The following is a 14206-nucleotide window of genomic DNA, read 5'->3' as shown; positions in this document are numbered from 1 at the left end:
CAGTTTCAGCTGTGGTGCGGAAGGCCGTGGGGTAAAAACAGCAGCAATAATACGTTTTCAAGACCGGGAAAACACTAGCAGAAGTCAATGCTTTCTCTTAAGTCTTCTCCAAGCTGTTGGACTGGGCGTTGCAGCTTGTGTGGGGTCAAGACTGTGCCCATACAGACCAATGCCACCAACGGAGTGGAGATTACAGGCTTTACAAAACACACCCCACGGAACAAGTCCCACAGAAGAGAGGCGACAACTTGACAGTTATGAGCCAGCATTTAAGTCTGCAGTGTTGCTGAATTCAGAAATATTCTATGCAAACTGACACATGAATAACTTATTTAACACACAGGTTTTGTCAAAGAGCAAACTGGGTCTTTAGGTGCAGTTGCTGGTAAATAAAGTGAATTAAAAGGTCTTTATATTGCAAAACCACTGCCATCAATTTCTACTTTTTACTGTGGGTTTGACATATTCTGTTGATAGGACTCCAGGAATGAAACCCTTCTCCTAACAACTCAGCAGCCACTTCTCTAAATGTGCCAGAAGCGCTAGAGAGATCATAAATCTGCTTAGTTTTGTTTGAAGTTCGAAGAAGATCCCCAATTTGCCAACAGAGGATTTATTTCTAAACAGGTTTGAAAGAGTAGAGATACACAAGTGGAGCCCATATACTGTACATCTGTGCTTGTGCAAGAAAATATAATTTATGTAGCATAAACTGCATCTGTATGTGCATTAATGTGCCACATTTACCTATTTCATAATCAACAATGGGCAGCAAACACAAATGTCCACTGGAATGTGCACCTTCAACACCTGGCCTTCCAGCTGTAACCTGAAATGTTTTCCTGAGGAGAATTGTTCTGACCAGTCAGACCTTCAAACCAACATCTAGTCCAAAAAAAAGTTCCACCATGAACTGCTGGTGATTCTACACAGGTAATTCTAGTACCACCCATAGCAACATTAGCGTAGGACCATAAAGAACTAGAGAAACGTTCAATCATGCAGACCATGAGAAGAACAAAGCTTTGTTTGAAGCTGAGCTTCTTTGTCATGCACATGGGATTCTACAATTCAGCGTGATCAATGAATTTTTTACAGACAACAAGCTTACACAGACTGTATCCTTTTTTTTCCGTATGGGAATGGTTGGTTTGTTGCTATGGCTCCCATGGGACGCTGTCTTGTGTTATTCCTGCTTTATTGTTGTTTTTTTTCTGCCTGCATCTACACAATGTGACTTTTATATAAAAGTGTAACCTGCCCGGCAAAACAACACAGCACAGCAAGAGAAGTATTATAAACCTTGCTGAATTCAGGGATGGCTCGGCACAGTTCACGTTATTGAGCGGGATGAAAGTGAGCCGTGAAATTTTATGGTTGGTTCCTGGAAACTCTGGGAAGAAGGTAATGGAAATAAAACAAGTTCTGCCTGCTTCCTGGTGGCAATGGAAAAATGGCAGTTACTAAAACATTTTTTATGATAATAAAAAGGTTATGCGGCTTAAATGACAACGTATTTTGATGTTTCTCTTTTTTTCAGACATTTGGTTACTTAATCTAATACCTGAGATGGCCCTTACACACAGTCATTACACATCGGACATTGTTTGCCACTTTAATGCAGTGCGCACCGTGTCTCTGATGATAAAGCAGGTTCCTTCCTTCATGTTGTATTATAGTGAAGAAGTTGGCAAGACCACAGACCAAGCCCTGCAGGGGCAGCCAGAGGTTAGGTCCGGCCCTTCTCTTGGTGGAGAAAGACCTCCAGCTGCAGAAGGACCGGTGAAGTCTGTGTTGCCATGATGCAGAGCACTGTGTCAGGTTTTTAATGTTACTTCATGTGAAACCAATATGCTTTTCTGCTGGGTATCAATGTGACAAAATATCACATGAAAGCATATATACATATATATGTGGAGTTACGTACTTAACCAAAAAAAGGTGAAATAACTGAAAACATGTTTTATATTCTAGTTTCTCCAAAATAGCCGCCCTTTGCTCTGATTACTGCTTTGCACACTCTTGGCATTCTCTCAATGAGCTCCAAGAGGTCGTCACCTGAAATGGTTTTCCAACAGTCTTGAAGGAGTTCCCAGAGGTGTTTAGCACTTGTTGGCCCCTTTGCCTTCACTCTGCGGTCCAGCTCACCCCAAACCATCTCGATTGGGTTCAGGTCCGGTGACTGTGGAGGCCAGGTCTCCACTTTTTGTGGGAGTACATAACTCCACATGTGTTCATTCATAGTTTTGATGCCTTCAGTGAGAATCTACCAATGTAATTGGTTATGAAAATGAAGAATGAGGTGTGTACAAACTTTTGGCCTGTACTCTATATATTCTGTAATACCCACAATACAATGACACATAATGTCAAGTCAAAAGAAAATGAGGCAAGATCATGTTATTGTTAAAAAATATATATTTACTGTCTGAGCTAAAAAATAAATATTTTTTGGATTTGTTACATAAAAGACGATTATGTAAACTTTCAGTGAAAGAAAAAGTCCTAAAATGAAAATAGAAAACAGCAGGAAACACTAAAACAAGATGAAAAGTATTCTCCGTGAAGATATGCAGAAATGTCCACACTGTGGAAAATCAAAATTTGACGCACCAGCGCGGTGAGTCTCCAGCCAGACTCACAGATGTACGACACGGAAAACATCCGGAAAATCCTTAGTGGACGTGACGCAGAATGACGCCATCACGCCATTCTCCTGCCATTGTCCATAAGTGGTCAAGAGCAGAAGAAGTTTTTGATCCACTTCAATATTTTTTATGGAACAGCGGGGTTGACAAATTTTCCAACAACCATCTATGGTGACCCCGTTGTAAAAAAATTACAGTGATGAACTACTCGTACTGACAGATGTGATGGACCTGCGATCAGCCCGACCTCGCCCTGAAGTCACTAGTAAATGCATGCTCTTGTGTGGTCTAGTTGGCCGCGTGAGGTGTTTTTTGACGAAGCACCCAAAAGCGTGTAGCCTCCTCTGGCATGTTTTAAATGGAACATTCCTGGAATTCAGACAAAACTCCAAAGAGAGAATAGCGTGTGGCCTGCGTGATCCTTTCATACACAGCCTTCGTGTTCGGTTAGCGGTGACGACTTGTCACCAACACGCCCGCGTCAGGCTCGCCGAGCGAGCTCCAGGTGGGGACCGGCTTTGAGAAGGCGCGTTTGCGCAGCATGACATCAGTTACTGCAATGGCAAGGGCCTTCACCGCCCTCCATTGTCATTGTGGAGACCTGTGATTCCTGTTGGCACAAGCGAGTGAAGCAGAATGAACTGTACACACAGAGAAACGGAAGTCCCACTGTGTACCTATGTGGGTACAAATGCTTGTCGCTGGGCCAGTACCCGTCTGAGGAACAATAATGTACCCGTCCTGGCAGGTACTTTTTTGGACCTTAGTCATCTGTACCATTTAAGGCACAATTGTGTATATATATATACTACACTTTGGACTTCTCCACCTCTACAACTGTAGGACTTTTTCTCTTATTGGACAAATCATCACAGACTCTGCACTGACACCAATTGCAGGCTCACTCTACCCTGGAAGATTGTCCCTCTCTGTATCACTCCTTCCCATGGTTTCTTCTTTTCCTTTTTTCTCTCTCCAAGAGTTTTTCTGTGTGCAGAAGGGTCAAGTGTGGGGGGTGACAACTGTAGGGTCTGTCAAAGCCCATTGAGACATTCTGTATGTGATTTTGGGCAATAAAGGAAATTGAATGTTGTTGTTGTGTATCTGTCATGACTGGACTCAAACCGGCAACTTTCAACTCACAGGCACAGAGTCTTTGTCCACTGAGCTATATGCCAGTGAGCTATACATCATTGATGTATATTAATGTACATTCATTTTGTCCTTTGTTGTGTTATGCTGCTGTGAAAAAAATACTTTTACAAGCATGAACATCAGCCACTATTGGAAAAAATTGGTCAGATCCACTAGCCATTCTGTCTCTATTGTGCAGTTGAAATCTATCAATTTACAACATTTTTGTTGGTACATTGGGATTAATTGGGATCATTTCCATGCGGTTACATTTACATTTACGGCATTTGGCAGACGCCCTTATCCAGAGCGACTTACAACGTGCTTTCAAGTTACCATCGATGAAGAGATCAATTCCGGTTCACTAGGACCCCCAACTATGAATACATCTATTTTATTCACTCTGTTGTAGATTCTGTACACAAAGTTCGAAAACAAGAAAATTACAATTTAATCTAAATATTCTCTAAGGAGGAAGGTCTTGAGCTGTCGTTTGAAGGTGCTCAGTGACTGAGCTGTTCTGACCTCGAGGGGAAGTTCATTCCACCACCGAGGGGCCAAGACGGAGAAGAGTCTAGATGAATGTTTTCCTTTTACCTTCAGAGATGGAGGGACCAGGCGAGCAGTACTGGAGGCTCGGAGAGAATACCAGGTGCAGTGCGAGGTGTATAAGGGCTGTGAGGTAGGATGGTTGCTACTCCATGTTTGGCTTTGTAGGCCAGCACCAGTATTTTGAACCTGATGCGTGCAGCTACTGGGAGCCAGTGGATGGGAGCGTAGCAGGGGGGTGGTGTGGGAGAATTTGGGAGAATGCGGTTCAGGTTCATGGGTACAACAATGTACTTTCCCAAATCATGTACCTATACCATGGTACAACATGGTATCACAAAGGATCTGTCTTGTACCTTTTGAGGTACAATCAACTGAAAGGAACAGTTTGTACCTGGAGGGTTTATAAACTGTACCCTGTGTGAACCTTTATTCCTCTGTGTGCACAGCAGAATGAGTCTCCGTCATTAACTCCAGCCAAAAGGACCACATTTACATCTGAGGCTTAACCTTCGCAGCACTGTCATGTGGTCACAACGGCACTCTCTGTGTATGGCCTGCTTACTGTGGGACTTTATTTGAATGAAGAAGCTTGCTGCTCGCTTCTGTGTGCATCTGCCACGGCCAGTCAGACCTCTGGAACAACAGTTCAAATCCATTACTGGGTTTTGGCTTCTTCTCGATGAGTAAGAGCAGAACATGGCTTACAGGAACCCGTTCTGGTAACAAAGCCCTATAAATTGAAATCTTCCGGTCATGGTGGGTGGTTCCCGAATCCTGGGGTTTGGCGGGCCTTCATTTTTGGAGCAGAAACGTGTCCCACTGGTCAAACAAAACTGGGGTTTATGTCCCTTGGAGGAATAATGAACGTCTGTATACATGTGTAGGGAGACTTTGGCTTTGCTCTATTATTTATGCTCTACATTCCCACAGATGTAAGCAGCGGAGATTTTTCCAGACATGATAGGTGGAAGTATTTACTTAAGACATTTTTACTTAAGACATTATAGTCACAGTGTCGTCACAGCCGTTCGGAAAAGCATCACACTGTCCAGGGCTGCCAGCCCAGGCGATCAGGGCACAAAGGAAACAGTAAAGTGGACAAATGCCAGAGCAGCTAATCAAAATACCGCTGACTCTTCGACCCAAACTTATTCCGCTAGAATCCGCCTGAGGCAGGCGCACAAAATGTATACCTCCGGGGCCGAGACAGGAATCTGGCCGAAGAGGCGGTGCGGGCGCTAATGCGTGTTAAGTGACTCATCGTGGCGCAATGATTCCAAGCCTCGGGGTGGAGAGAGGGAGGATTTCACCTGCTGGTGCAGGTTTTCCCAAGCAATGGCAGATCGGCACCACCGGCAGGGCCCAAGCCCAAGAATCTGCATCTTTGCCCGGGCATCCCTCTCAGATCACAGTTCCAAACAAGACGGGCACGCCGCTGCGGCTGACTAATACTGAATCTATTCAAATAAAAGGAGAAGTCATTAATTACCGGAAGGTCCTATACAGTCCCTCCTGACTCAATTAAGGGGTGCAACTGGAATGCATACCGAATGACATGAAAAAAAACCCATAAATATCAGAACAATAACACAATATCACTAATAAAATAAAAACACTGATCAGCATTATGTATTAGAAACATATTACTATGGTTGTTAGAAAATACATATATTATTATATGTATCCATACTCGTCTTGATACCTTCACAAGCCGAGACATTTTTTGAGGCCAAAGTCTCGGTAGACCCTCGGGAGACGTCGGGAGGTGTCTTCCAGTCAATCCTCAATGTTTCCAGGGGCTAACAAATTCCCGTCCCCTTGACCTTGTTCTGTCAGGTTCACCATTAATCAATGATCTGGAAATCACCGTTTTTTTTCCTCTTCCCCTGCACACTTTTGAAATATCGACCCATTGGCCATGACCATGTTAAATATAAATCACGTTCCATTCCATTCAACTTTTTGATTAAGTACCCTGTTTGGACTAAAGTGACATATAAGCGGTTGTTTGGATAAAGAGAACTCTTCCCTTTTCACAGAAATGCATCCAGAGCAGATGAATGATCTGACATGATCTGGCAGGGTTTCGGCACCTTCGACCAGTTAATTCACAATGCTGTAAGTCACACATCATCCACTGAAAAAAAATTGCATTTTTTAATCTACGGCACTGATAAAGTGTGTGCATTCGGTCTGAAGATTTGACAGCGCTGCCAACTTCACCAAACCAGGCTATTTTTGGAACGCTGCAGGTCCAGGGAAAACATCTGGACTAGTTGAGCATATTTCCCGGAACGCTGCCGGGCCACCGAGAGCAGGTCATTTGGAGCGCTCGGCCCAGGCCAGTGGCGCTTTGAAGGTACCTACAGTTCTGCACAACATTGCCAGAAACCTCACACGCCTTGGCCAGGCATTTCTAGGTCATTGTCACAGCGATTGCACAAGGCCCATCAAAAAGTGGCAAAAATGAAAAAGCATTATGTATTATTAAAAAGCATTATGTATCAGAAACAGTGGGCTGTGTGTGTTGTGCGCACATCGGAAATAAATCGTGGAAGGACCTCTAGAGGGAGACTGAAGTCACGACAATTTGCTCCAATCAGTCTGCATTAGAATCGGCGAGTAATAACGAAATATATTAGTGGAAAATTGGGAGGAGATGTTTCCATATTTCAAGACTGGTATTTTTAAACGGGGCCCCCAAAAAAAACATAAAAAAAGTACGATTTTCTGCGTTTTATGGCCTTGTAGACTTCACCAGACAGGAAGTCCCATTTTGGTAGGCGAGCCAACTATTAAATATTTCTCCGGTGATGGAAATCCATGTACGGAATGCGACCCCCCCCCCTCCTGGCATATTACCCGCGCGAGCTGTGACGTCAGGAGACGCGCTCGTCCCTCCGGCCGCTGATTGGAGGAGCCGGGGGCTCAGGAATGTTCCCGAAACGCTTAAATAGCGCCGGGCCGCCGCCGACCGGGAGTGCAGATTCGCCCGCAAGCGGCTCATACTTTATTTTATTATCATCATTATTATTATTATTACTATTTTTTTGCGTTCTAGTTAAAATAAGTATTTATTCATAGAACAGAGAGGGACTCGAACCAAAGAAGGGAGAATCTGCGCTAATTCCTCTGCAAAGGATTTTTTTCCCCCCTATATTTAGTTTTTTTGCTTCTGTTTTTACTAGGATCGGCATTTTTTAAAGAGGTAAGTGTTTGTTCGTTCTTCAGCCCTTTTTTTTTTGTTTTTTTATAGAATGCTTCATGATGCGTTTTATTCCTCAGATCTCAGACGCCTGGGCAGAGTCAGGATGATGTTGACCGGCCTGGTTTTAGTCTTGATGCTGTGGACCTGTCAGGGGATGAGGCTGGCAGGTGAGATGGAGAAAAGTTCGGTCTCTGTCTGTGACCTAAGAGCCGTGAAGCGTGAGGGCAACACTGTGTAAAATAATAGTAATAAAATAAAAAATCTCTGGTAATTATAGGAATGTGGTGTCGTCGAGAATAAATCGCATTTGCATTGTGTGGTGTGGCTGGATCTTGGATTTTTCAGTATGGGTCCTGAGTGGCCACTGCACCAGGATGCAGAGATCAATACTTGAATCATGTTTAGTAATGAGCTCCTCTGGTCCCTCGATCCACAGAAAGTCGTGAGGATAACAGTATTTACGACCTTTTTGAACTGGCGCACGTCCCGAACAAACACCACGGCGTGGGTTTAGTCAAAGGGCCCGATCCCAACAGCCCAGCCTACAAGATCTTAAATCCAAACCTGATCCCCTCGGTTCCTGAGAGCTCCTTCAGGGACATGATCGATTCCATCCAGGCGGAGAGGGGCTTCCTCTTCCTGGCCACCTTCAAGCAAGCCAAGAAGACCCGCGGCAGCCTCCTGACCGTGGAGAAGAAAGACGGCTCGGGACCAATATTTGAGATCATCTCCAATGGCAAAACCAACAGCCTGGATTTGGTTTACACCACCAGCAATAAGCAGCAGGTGGTGTCCATCGAAGAGACATTTCTGTCCAGCGGCAGCTGGAAGAACATCACTCTGTTCGTGCAGGAGGACCGTGCACAGCTCTTCGTGGGCTGCGAGGACGTGAACACTGCCGAGCTGGATGCGTCCATCCACAGAATCCTCAGCCAGGAGGTCACCGACATCGCAAGTCTGCGTATCGGGAAGGGGTCGGGGAAGGACAGGTTCATGGTAACTATTCCTTACTAAGTAAATATAATATATGTGTTTGCAGAATTTTTCCCTGATTCTGAATGTATTTAATCTCATCTTCAGGGCGTACTTCAAAATGTACGTTTCGTTTTTGGAACAAGTCTGGATGCGATCCTGCGCAACATGGGATGCCAAAGCAGCAGTAAGTGCACAGAAGTGCATGCAACCTGCCTAACATGATGCACAGTTGAAACATGCCTCCATAATGACGCATCTTCACCCCTGCAGCCACCTTAACTGACATCGTGGCTCTGGACAACACGGTGAACGGATCCAGCCCGGCCATTCGCACCGACTTCACTGGACACAAACCAAAGGTGAGTCTCAGGTTTCGGGCCTCTGGCAGTTTCTAAAACAGATTTGTGGACGCAGTCTAAAAAAATATATGTCTGTCCATGTGCAGACGTCCAGGGGGTCTGTGGCTTCTCCTGTGAGGATCTGGCCAGCATGTTTAAAGAGGTCAAGGGACTGGGCCTGGTCGTTAAACAGTTGTCCAACGAGCTCCGTGAAGTGGTAAGAAAAGAAACCATATGCGCCCTTGCCTCCTTCATCCTCCTGTTACGAACCCATCCCGTGAGCTCCGGTCGCTTGACCCCTCGAAGAGCATTTCCTGCCAGTTGCACTTCACACGCCAGAGCAGTAACAAGCCTCATGTGGATAGAGAAAAATGAAATGCTTGCGGTCATTTCGTGTGGAAACCGCACCACGAGTAATTAAAAATGAGGAGTGATTCATGGCTGCTGCAGGCCGGCATGCCCCTGGCCACAGAGACAAGGGCCACCCAGGCCCCTACTTTTTACTCTCCTTGCTGCATTAATTGCCATATAATACATTTTACAAAAAGAAACATTTGAATTATCACAGCACATTACAATCAGTAGTTACAGGGACAGTCCTCTGGAGACACTCAGGGTCAAGTGTCTTGCTCTGGGACACGATGGTAGTAAGAGTGATTTGAACCGACACACTAGGCTACTACCACCCTATAAGCTTGAATACATCAGAGAAACGGCAATGCTGCCACTGCCGCCGTGTCTGCTAAATGCTCATATGTACATTTGAACTGCGTCACCAGACCAAGGACAACCAGCTCATCAGGACCACCATGAAGTTCCACAGTGGCATCTGCCTTCACAACGGCATTGTTTACAAGGACAAGGACGAGTGGACCGTGGACGCCTGCACAGAGTGCACATGCCAGGTACGCATGCCCAGGCTATCTTTACGGGCACCTTTACGGGCCAACCAAGTCGGTTAAGAGGGGTGCAGGCTGCTGCGATGAATTGGAAATGAGGTGGCACCGTTAAAGGCGCCTCTAATTTGGGGAAAGACTGAAGTTCAGCTAAGGCAGCGGGGAGGAACCGACTCGTCCAGGAAGAAGAGCGAGCAGGGATCGCGGAAGGGGAAGGGGAGCGCTATCTAGTTGGCCAGCTTTCAGGAATCTAGTCGTGTTAGGAGGTGGTGTTTATTGGAGGCGGTTTCTGGAAAATGTCAGAGCTTCGCACTGGATGCTGAGCCACAGGTCGTGCCATGCTCCCCACCCTGCAATTTCCTGCGCTTCCTTTTGTCCTACTTTTTTTCCCCCCGACTGCTTCCCTCTGGTCATCCTATTCTTGCAGCTCGACGTAGGTGTTTTTCTCTGAAGGCCGCATAATGCAATTAGAAGCAATTACCACTGGCAGGACTTCTGTCTTTTGTGTAAAAGCCGCATTGGCACCAGAGCCGAGCCGTCAAAGCCTAAATCACTGGTCTGACTCCCTACATTCCTTTCCACAGAACTCCGCCACTGTATGCCGCAGGATCTCCTGCCCGCTTGTGCCCTGCCTCAACGCCACGGTGCCTGAAGGCCAGTGCTGCCCTCGCTGTGGAGAACGTAAGCGCTGCCGTGGATGTTCTTTAGTCATGCCGAAACTCTGTTGTGGGGCAGAGGAGCTCATAGGAAACGGTTTGCCTTTTCCAGTGGACAAGAAGAGGCGGGGTGGTCACCGTGGTCCGAATGGACGCAGTGCTCGGTCACCTGCGGCAGAGGCACCCAGACGCGCGGACGCTCCTGCGACCGCATCACCAACAACTGTGAGGGCTCGTCTGTGCAGACTCGTGACTGCTTCCTTCAGGAGTGCGACAAGCGCTGTGAGTCCCCGGGCCATCGGGCAATCTTTAATATCCTGGGACCACTGGCAGCTTTTGACAATAACACCATGTGCTTGCTGTTCACAGTTAAGCAAGATGGAGGATGGAGCCACTGGTCACCCTGGTCCTCCTGCTCTGTCACATGCGGCGAGGGCGTCAGCACCCACATCCGTCTCTGCAACTCACCCACTCCCCAGATGGGTGGAAAAGTCTGCGATGGCGTCGGCAGGGAAACAAAGAAGTGCGTGCAGCCCGCTTGTCCAGGTAAGGAGGATGTGAACCACGGCAGCACGTCCAGCAATGCCTGGCTGCAATGGCTGACGTTCGCAAACCTCGTCCTTTTCTTAGTGGACGGAGGCTGGGGACCGTGGTCTCCGTGGAATGCCTGTCCTGTTACGTGTGGTGGAGGAGTGCAGATGAGGAACCGCCTCTGTAACGATCCTGCTCCAAAACATGGAGGGAAGGAGTGTGTGGGCAAAGCCAAAGACACCCAGCTGTGCAACAAGCAGGACTGTCCTATTGGTAAACCTTTCTTCATATGTCTCTTTGAGTTTATTGAAGTTGTTGTGGGTAGACTGGTTGATTAACAAGTGTCCTTTTTTAGATGGCTGTTTGTCCAATCCTTGCTTGCTGGGACAAAGTGCACCAGTTTCCCTGATGGCTCCTGGAAGTGCGGCGAGTGCCCGCAAGGCTACAGCGGGGACGGAATCAACTGCAAGGACATCGACGAGGTAACGTGGTCGGGCAAAGTCCCCGAGGCACGCGCGGACGGCGGCGAGCGGCCCTCTCCAACTCCTAAATTCATTGTCTCCGCAGTGCAAAGTGGTCCCCGACGCCTGCTTCGTGCTCAACGGAGTCCACCGCTGTGAGAACACAGAGCCCGGATACAACTGCCTGCCCCGCCGCGTTACTCTGGCCCGCAGCCCTATGGCCGTGGAGTGGAGGAGGCACAGCCAAAAAACAGGCAAGCAGAGCACTGCCTGTCCAAACACATGAAGATCGTATAGCAGAGTTGTTGCTATGGAGGGCTTGCATGATTTGAAGCCTGACTTGATTTAGGTCTTGATTTAAAAAGCAGGAACAGCCAAGCCTCACCTTCACGCCATCCGTTCTTTTGTAGGTCTGCGAGCCACGCAACCCCTGTTTGGATGGCCCCATGACTGAACAGGCATGCCAACTGCATCTACCTGGGCATCTTCTTAGACGCCATGTACCGTTGTGAATGCAAGCCTGGCTACGCCGGCAACGGCCACATCTGCGGCGAGGACACCGACTTGGATGGCTGGCCCAATAAAGACCTCCTTTGCGTTGCCAATGCCACCTACCACTGCAAGAAGGTAACAATTACTACACAATAAGACCATGTATGGATATATTCAGGACATGTAATTGACTTCTAACAAATGTATCTTCGTTTCCAGGACAATTGTCCCAACCTTCCAAATTCTGGCCAGAAGACTATGACAAAGATGGCGTTGGAGATGCTTGTGATGGTGATGATGACAATGATGGGATTCCAGATGACAGGGTAGGCCATGAATGATTTCTTTCATGTTGGGCTTTCAGATTTTCGTATTTTAAACCTTTGCAGTAATAAAAGTGAGACTAGCAGTATTCCCTCTGAGCTACAAGCCTGCCTGTGCATGCTAAACCGGGAGAGAGTGCAAATGTGACCAAGTGAGCATAAAAATGTTTCTCAAGGGTGTATGGCCAGAAGGCTGGTGTGGCTGCACACCCATAATTCATTACATTGGAACATTTTTAAAGAAACCCCATGGCACAAAGTGTCCTGCAGCCAAATCTTGCATTCCTTCATGGAGTTACAGCCTTTAAACCCAGATTTCATGGCATAGAAGATCAGCGGTGATCTCTTTTATTCGAAAAATCTGATCTACAGATCTTTCTTTACTTCTAGAAGTATGTTTGGTCCAAAAATGTGCAGCCTTGAAATACTAGACTCTGTTGTTGTTCTTGTTTTATAGGAAACTGTCAGTTCATCTTCAACCCGGGGCAGTATGATGATGACCGCGATGATGTCGGCAACCTCTGCGATAACTGTCCATATGAAAGCAACCCTGATCAAACTGACACAGACAACAATGGAGAAGGAGATGCTTGTGCTGTAGACATCGATGGCGATGGTGAGATATTAGACCGGCTCTGCTTTCTGTTGGTGATCATGTGGTGGCGAATTTGTATTTCGGTAAATTAACCTGCAATTGCGTTTTTTGGCAGGTGTGCTGAATGAGAACGACAACTGCCCCTATGTCTACAATGTTGACCAGAGGGATACTGACAGGGATGGCGTTGGAGACCACTGTGACAACTGCCCTCTTGAACACAATCCTGATCAGGTGAGGTCAATGGCATTCTGTCAGAAACAGACGGTGGTTTTCAGAATGACTGGATGTCTCATGGGGGGCATATATGAATTCAGAAAATTCATGAAATGGAGCCACAGGAAGCAGAGGGTCATTGTGTGTTAAGAATCCCACAGAAAAGCCTCATTCATTTCTCTACTCCTACAGTTTGACTCTGACTCAGATCGCGTGGGTGACAAGTGTGACAGCAACCAAGACATTGATGAGGATGGTCACCAAAACAACCTGGACAACTGCCCATACATACCCAACGCGAACCAGGCTGACCACGACAAAGACGGCAAAGGGGATGCTTGTGACCATGACGATGACAACGACGGCATTCCGGATGACAAAGACAACTGCAGACTTGCCTTTAACCCTGATCAGTTAGACTCTGATGGTGAGTATAAATGTATTTCCATTCTCTCAGATGCTGTGCGACAGAGGATTGTAGAAAATGCTACGGATGTGCAGAAATGAAGGAAATAAAACTTTTCTGCATTGGTTTGAATTTTGTTTAAGGTGATGGAGGGGTGACGCCTGCAAGGATGACTTTGACCAGGACAACGTACCTGACATTGACGATGTCTGCCCTGAGAACTTTGCCATCAGTGAGACCGACTTCCGCAGGTTTCAGATGGTTCCACTGGACCCCAAGGGCACTTCTCAGATTGATCCTAACTGGGTCGTACGCCACCAGGGCAAAGAGTTGGTACAGACCGTCAACTGCGATCCTGGCATTGCTGTTGGTGAGTTACATAAACACACAGTCTGGATAGATTTCCACTGGTTTATCGAGAAATTGTTCTTTACACATTTTTGTTTCTATGGTCCAGGTTATGATGAATTTAACGCTGTGGACTTCAGTGGGACCTTCTTCATCAACACCGACCGTGATGATGACTACGCTGGCTTTGTGTTTGGCTACCAGTCCAGTGCTCGTTTCTACGTAGTGATGTGGAAGCAGATCACACAGACCTACTGGTCCCACACTCCAACCAGAGCACAGGGCTACTCCGGGCTGTCCATCAAAGTGGTGAACTCGACCACAGGCCCTGGAGAGCACTTGAGAAACGCCCTGTGGCATACTGGAGACACCGAGGGACAGGTGAGCAGCACAAGCCAAGATAATAGCCTGATGATCAATTGTCTGA

General features: G+C 46.8%; 1 pseudogene; it reads left to right on the top strand.

Annotated features, from left to right (window-relative positions):
* Positions 1–7385: 7385 nt before the first annotated feature.
* LOC114794944 (thrombospondin-1-like) overlaps positions 7386–14206 on the top strand; it is a 7238-nt pseudogene continuing 417 nt past the window's right edge.

This window comes from Denticeps clupeoides, chromosome 1 (genome assembly GCF_900700375.1).
Source record: "Denticeps clupeoides chromosome 1, fDenClu1.1, whole genome shotgun sequence".
NCBI classification, from domain to species: domain Eukaryota; kingdom Metazoa; phylum Chordata; class Actinopteri; order Clupeiformes; family Denticipitidae; genus Denticeps; species Denticeps clupeoides.
The sequence above is the reverse complement of the archived record's forward strand: the minus strand, read 5'-3'. Positions and strand labels throughout refer to the sequence as shown.